The following is a 7657-nucleotide window of genomic DNA, read 5'->3' as shown; positions in this document are numbered from 1 at the left end:
GGCTGATGTAGTTACTCAAGCCTGTAATCCCAGCATTTTGGGAGGTACAGATGGAAGTGTTGCTTGAGCCCAGGAGTTCAAGGCTGCAGCAAGCCATGATCATGCCATTGTACCGGAGCCTGAGCAAAAGAGCGAAACCTTGTCTCAACAACTACAGCATTAAAACAAACTATGGACATCAAACTTGAATTTCATAAATTAAAATTAGAATTAGTTGAGATAAATTTTCTTTTGTTTTTAAAAAATCATTTGAAAAATCTAAGGCCCTTTCTTAGCTGGTGGGCTGTACAAAAGGCAGTAGGCTGGATTTGATCCATGTGGGTCATAGCCACGCCCATTCATTTACATATCACCTTCAGGTGCTCCAAGCATTGGGTGGCAGCTGCAAGCCAGGCACTGAGCCACAAAGCTGAGCAAGATGCCCCCCTTACTTAAAGGAAGCTTCCAGATGGTTCATTCCTCAAGGACCAGGCAAAGCCTGCTCTGGCAGTGAGATATCCCAGATCCCATTGCCTAACAGTGCTTCCCGTATTTACCCCCATAATATGTCTTTGCTTGAGCTATGTAGCCAGTCATGAGTGTATGCCTCGGGGACCCCATTCTTGATTCTCCAGCTGTGCCTTGCTGAGTGTGCCGCTATTCTGTACCTATTGAACTGTTTTTGAAGGAGTTCAATCTTGAAAAAGGCAGATCTCACTTGATAGGTGGGGTTTAGGGAGGAAGAGGAAAGGAGTGGGGAGTTGAGAGAGGGGTGTGCCCAGGTACTCAGAATTAACTTAATTGGGATTAATTGCTGGTAATTCCACTGTCTTGTTTGTCTGCATTGGGCCACCTCATAAATGGCTTTTTGCATGTTTTTACAATGAAAGGTTTGCCATTCACAGAAAGAAGTACTTAGCTACTCAGCTACAATCACTGCCTCCTTCCCTGGCTACACTCTGCAGTCACCTCTCAATTACCTCTGCAGGCATTAATCTCTTGGTGATTTCTCATCCTTGGTCTTGTTCTCTCACTTCATAGAGTGTGTTTGATTTGGGGAAAGAAAAATACCACCTTAATCAAAGCCACTGTGATCTCTTGCTTGGATTATTGCAGTAGCTTGCTAACTGGTCTCCTTGCCTTTCACCAAAATCTACTCTCAACTCGGAAGTTACTATGATCCTATCAGCAGGCCTAAGTCAGCTCAAAAGATGCCTCTGCTCACCTTTCCAACACTTCCTTTCCCAATCTGAATAAAAGTCTATGTTCTTGGAATGACTCAAAAGATTCCATAAGGAGGGATTCTTAAACTTGGTGTGCCCTGGAGCCCTCTGGAAGTCTGATGAAGCCCATGTATTCCCTTCTCAGGATGTTTTAAAATGCACGAAATAAAACACACAGAATTTCAAAGGAAACCAACCATCTTAGTCTGCTTGAACCACTTCAACAAAATATCACAGACTGGGTGACAAACAAAATAAATTTATTTCTCACATTTCTGGAGGCTAGAAGTCTGAGATCAGGCTGCCAGTATGGCGAACTTCTGGTTTGGGCTTTCTTCCTGGCTTGCAGACAGCTACCTCACTGTATTCTTTCATGGCCTCTGCTCTCTCCCTCCTCTTAAAAGGGCACTAATCCTAGGAAGAGAGCCCCACCTTCATGTCTTAATTACCTCCCAAAAACCCCATCTCCAAAAACCACCATGCTGTGGATTAGGGCTGCAACATATAAATTTTGAGAGACACAGACATTCCATCCATAGCACTGATTATATTGGAACATAGTTATCAAGCTATTAAAAAACAAAAGTTGGATATAGTAATATATGCATTTTGTTATTAATGTAGTATGCAACTAAAATAGTTAAAAATCAGTGTGTTAAGGTATATTTTAAAAGACCGATTAGGGTGAAAGTTATAGTTGCTTGTTTGAACAAAAGCATTCAACCATGGGGTGGTTTGGGGCAAGGCAACATGCATGTCATACTGGATATGAAAATACAGTTGTGATTCTTCTCCCAGCTCAGTCCATGGGTCCCCTGCATGCTCTCCAGGCACCCTTCCCAGTATGGTGTAACCTTCCCTCTTACCTCTTACACCTCATCTTCTAGTCTCCTCAAGACACACTGCCGTTGATGCTGTGTCTCCATTAATACAGGCACGTTTCTGCCCCAGGACCTTTGAGTCTGTGCTTGTCTCTACCTAAACTACTCTTCCTGCCAGCATCTGTGTGGCTCCCTCCCTCACTTCTTTCAGATCTTTCCTCAAATCCCACCTTTGAGAAGGCCTCAGTGAGGCCATCTTTGAATATCTCCCACCAATGTAGGGCTCCCATCCTCCCTCCCTGCTTTATCTTTTTTGTATTGCTAACTAATCTTTTCTAATATCTTCCTTAACTATTGCCTCTATTTTTGTGTCTCTCCACTAGGACATGAGATACATTTCAGTGGAGATTTATCAGTTTTGTCCACTGCTGTATTCCCAGTGCCTAAAATAGAGCAGGCAATCAATAAATATTTATTGACTGGATGCACAAATTTACATGAATATTGTTCTGAGCAAAATGCAATCAGAGGTATGTCTGTTGTTTAACTTCTTCCCAGATTTTGGTGTACTGAATCCTATTCAGTACAACATTGAAAATATCCTCATAAGTGCTAATAAAGCCTCTTGTAAGAATCCAGTGAACTTGAGAGAAACACCTACCTAAGGGTAATATTTGCTTTTTGAGGGAATAAATGAGGGGCAGGAATGGTGAAGTGGGTCAATCCAGGGCCAATGTCTGGCTGTTCAATCCTGGCAAAAACCTTATCTCTCTGAACCTCATTTTTTCATCTGTAGGAGGAGAATAAATTGACTGACCTCAAAGGGTCACATTGAACCTTAAACGAGATAATCCATGAACAGTGCAAAATGAAGCACAAGAAATGAATGATGGCTGTTGGCAGTACTTGTAATAAGTCACAAGAGAAGAAAGCAAAGAGTTCCAGGAAGTTTTCTGCTCTGCAGGAGACTTGGAGGTCCTGGGGAAAAGCCACATTCGAGCTGAAGAGAACATACTGTGCTGGAGTCACCCTCCAGGTCTCCCCCCATCTGGTGCTCCAGCCTTTTCCACCAGAGGACTTGGTGCTCGGAGCCTGTGCATGACCCTGGCTGCCTGTGGATGCCTCTGGCTCTCAGAAAAGGCCATGTAAATCAGAGCTGAAGGGAAGGGATGGAGGAAACTCAGACCAGGCCATGATTCAAAAGGCAGCAGGAAATGAATATATTTGTTGGAACACAGGTCCAAAAGGACTTGAAGTGTCTGGAGTGAGTCATCAGGTATGCTGAAAGCATATGTAGCTCCTGGCTCACAGACTGGGCTGATGGCTACTGGGAGATCAAGTTATGAATAATATGGTATATGTTCCCGCCAACAGAAATTATTTTTAGATTCGCTTCTGTTTCACATTATTCATTGCCCACTTTCCATTTATTAATAAAGATGATTGGAAGTTGACTGACTATAAATACATTATATATTATTTAATGCATCCATTCACCAAATTTGCTAATCACTAACTATATGCAAGGACTGAGTTAGGCACTGGAGATACTAAGATGAACAATATCTGAAAAGTTCACAAAAATAATCTCATGCTATTCTCAGATCAACTCATGAGGGAGGTAGCAGCTACCTTCAGTGAATAGTGGATTTGTTGATTGATTGATTGATTAATGTATTACATCATCCAAAATACTTACTGAGCACCTACAAGGTGCCAGGCGCTGTGCTATATGCTGAGAAGTTGATAATAAGACAAAAGCCATACAATCTATGGGAGAGACAGAACATAAATAAGGAAGCACATAATTATGTACCATAATGTCAGGAAGTGATGGGTGTCATGAAGAACAATGAAGTTGGGCTGGAGATGGGAGCTAGAGAGATATTGCTAGACAGAAGGTGGTTTTGAGCAGAGAGACCTGAACTAAGTGCGAGAATGGCTAGGTCCTTCAGTGGAGGACAAAGGACTTCTCTGGACTTTTCTCTGAAAACGATACCACAGAAAAATGAAATGACTTTCCCAGTATCACACAACTGGTTGACTGCTGTGGTACTGCTCTGGCCTCAAGATGGTAACCTGTACCATCCAGTTTTAAAAATACTGCTCCCTGCCTTCAAGGAAGCCTGTAGTTGGGTGATCAAATACAGCCTAGAGCCAGCTGAGGACTCCAGGAAGAGTATGTGATGAATCCCACAACAAAGTGTGCATGAATGCATGAATGCATGCCTCGGATATGCAGACATGTGCACGTTGGCTGCTGCACAGAACAGACCGAACAGAGGTAATGAAACCATAAGTTAAGACCCTGTTTGTTTACAGTTCTTTTCATAAGAGGAGTCATTTATCTCTGCTCTTTCATTCTGCAAATTAGCATATGAAAGTGTTTGCTGAGTTTCCTGCCTTGAGTGAGAGAATGCAAAGCTTAATAAAAGAAAATGTTTATCATCAGAAATTCTTTCTTAAATAAAAGCAGTAGCAGTTTTCAACTGAAATTGTCTTCAGAAATAGAACTAGAAACTTTTGTGAAAATTTGTTCTTTGTTCTGCCTTACCAGATGCATAAGCTGGAAAAGTGTATTGAGGAGGTGGCCTCTGAGGAGATGAGTGTTGACAAGGTCCCCACGCCCCACTCCGGCCTGAGTGAGAGCTGTTCCCAAAAAGTAGGGGCAGTGAGACCCTTAGGACAGGGTAAGGGGCCCAAACACATCTTTGTGTTTCTTTGCATGTTTAAAGATTTATTTGATGCTTGAGAGCACAGAGAGATGCCCATGATGTTTTCTTTTTCTCCCTTTAAATCTTGTTTTACCTCTCCTACATTTAAAATCAATGCGCATTTACTATAGGAAGTTAGAAAACACAGAAAAGTAGACAGAGTAAAAATTTTCACTTATAATCTCACCACCCAGAGAAAACAACAAAATTGTTTTTCTTTCTGATCTTTTTTCATTGTTGATATCTGATTGCATTTATAACTGAATTTCCCATGTTTTAATTAAAATACTATATTACATATGTATATCTTCATATGATAAAACATCTCCATAAGCATCACAGAGTTTAAAAAATGTTTACCTCTATTTTGAAAATACTACAGGTTTATTGTGGAAACTTTGAAGTATGCAAAAAAAAATTATTTTATGGACCAAAGGATACTATAAACAGAGTGAACAGAGAGCCCATAGAATGGAAGAAAATATTTGGAAATCATATATCCAATAAGGGATTAAAATCCAGAACATATGAAAGAACTCCTACAATTCAACAACAAAAAACAATCCATTTAGAAAAATGGGCAAAAGACCTGAATAGGCATTTCTTCAAAGAAGACAGACAAACGGCCAGTAAGTACATGAAAAGATGCTCAGTATCACTAATTATTAGGGAAATGCAAATAAAACCACAATGAGATACTGCTTCATACTCATTAGGATGGCTATTATTCAAAAAGCAAAAAATTACAAGTGTTGGTGAGGATAGAAGAAATTAGAATCCTTGTGCACAGCTAGTGGGAGTGTAAAATGGTATAGCTGCTGTGGAAAACTATGAGGCAGTTCCTCAAGACATTTAAAGATAGAATTACCATCTGATCCAGGAATTCCATTTATGGGTCCATATCTAAAAGAATTGAAAGCAGAGTCTTCAAGAGATATTTGCATATCTATGTTCATAGTAGCATTATTTACAATAACCAAAAAGTGGAGGCAGTCCAAATGTTTGTCAACAGAAGAATGGACAAAGAAAATATAATATGTATATATAGGAATTTTTTTTTTTTTTTTTTTGAGATAGGGCCTCGCTCTGTTGCCCAGGCTGGAGTGCAGTGGTGTAATCACGGCTCCCTGCAGGCTTGACCTACCCAAAGCCTCAAGCAATCATCCCATCTCAACGCACCACCACACCTGGCTGATTTTTTCTGATTTTGCTGTAGTGACGTGGTCTCACTCTGTTGCCTAGGCTGGTCTTGAACTCCTAGGCTCAAGTGATCCACCTGCCTTGGCCTCCCAAAGTGCTGGGGTTACAGGCATGATGGAATATTATTTTGACACATGTTACAACATGGAATAACTTTGAGAACATTATTCTAAGTGAAGTAAAGCCAATCACAAAAGAACATAAACTGTATGATTCCACTTATGTGAAGTAGGGAGAGTAGTTAAATTTATAGAAAGAAAGTAGAATGGTGGTTGCCAGGGTTTGGAAAAGGGAGGAATGGAGCATTAGTATTTAATGGGTACTGAGTTTCAGTTTGGGAAGATGAAAAAGTTCTGGAGATGGATGGTGGTGATGATTGTACAAAGCGAATGTATTTAATGCCACTGAACTGTACATTTAAAAATGATCGAAGTGGTATGATATGTTTTGGCTCAGTGTCCCCACCAACATCTCACCTTGAATGGTAATCCCCCTAATCCCCACGTTTCAAAGGTGGGACCAGGTGGAGGTAATAGAATCATGGAGGTGACTTCCCCCATGCTGTTCTTGTGATAATGAGTGAGTCTCAAGAGATCTGATGGTTTTATGAGAGTCTAGCATTTTCCCTACTTTTGCGTTCATTCTCTCTCCTGCTGCTCTGTGAAGATGTAGGAGATGGCTGCAAATTAAGATGGTCTTTCTCCATGATTGTAAGTTTCCTGAGGCCTCCTCAGCTATGCAGAACTATGGGTCAATTAAACCTCTTTTCTTTACAAATTACCCGGTCTTGAATATTTCTTCATAGTAGCATAAGAATGGACTAATACATGGTACATTCTATGTTTTGTGTATGTTACCCCAATTCAAAAAAAAATTAATGCCAATAAAAATCACCTCGTTAGGCACAGTGGCTCATGCCTAGAGTCCCAGTACTTTGGGAGGCCAAGGTGGGAGGATCCCTTGAGGCCAGGAGTTTAAGACTGGTGGCCTGGTCAACATAGTGAGACCCCATCTCCACAACAAATAAAAAAAATTAGCAAGGCATGGTGGTGCAAGTCTATAGTCCTAGCTACACAGGAGGCTGAGGCAGGAAGATCACTTGAGCCCAGGAGTTTGAGGTTACAGTGAGCTATGATTACACCACTGGGCTGCAGCCTGGGCAACAGAGTGACGGAGTAAGACCCTGTCTCTAAAAAAAAGCAAAACAAACAAACAAACAAACAAACAAACAAACAAAGCCCTGTGTTTTTCTACTACCTGGAGATGACCTCTACCAACATTGTGATATTTTCCCTTCTCATCTTTTCTACATCTATCTATATGCATATCTAGCTAGCTAATTATATAGATAGATGTTTATATATCTCTATGGATATATTTCAATCTCATATAGTTGAACTCATACTAACTATATATATGACTTTATATATTTAGAAAGCATTGTTATGCTTAATATTTACTAGTGTTAGTAAAAACACCTCTGTAAACATAATTTAAAGTGGTTCCTTTTCCATCATGACTTCTTTTTGTAAAGAAGTGAAACATTTATAAAGAAATGAAATCATCTATATGTTTTCACCTATATTCTGTTGTTCAACATTTGTTATTTCTATTTTTTAACTACTATAAATAACTCTACAATGGACATCTTTGTTTATAAGACATTTTCCCCTGAATTTCATATTAATTCCTTGGTTTAGCTTCTCCAGTATGGAATTAC

This window comes from Rhinopithecus bieti, unplaced genomic scaffold (assembly GCF_001698545.2).
Source record: "Rhinopithecus bieti isolate Rb0 unplaced genomic scaffold, ASM169854v2 scaffold_31064, whole genome shotgun sequence".
Lineage (NCBI taxonomy): Eukaryota > Metazoa > Chordata > Mammalia > Primates > Cercopithecidae > Rhinopithecus > Rhinopithecus bieti.
This window is presented reverse-complemented; position numbering follows the sequence as displayed.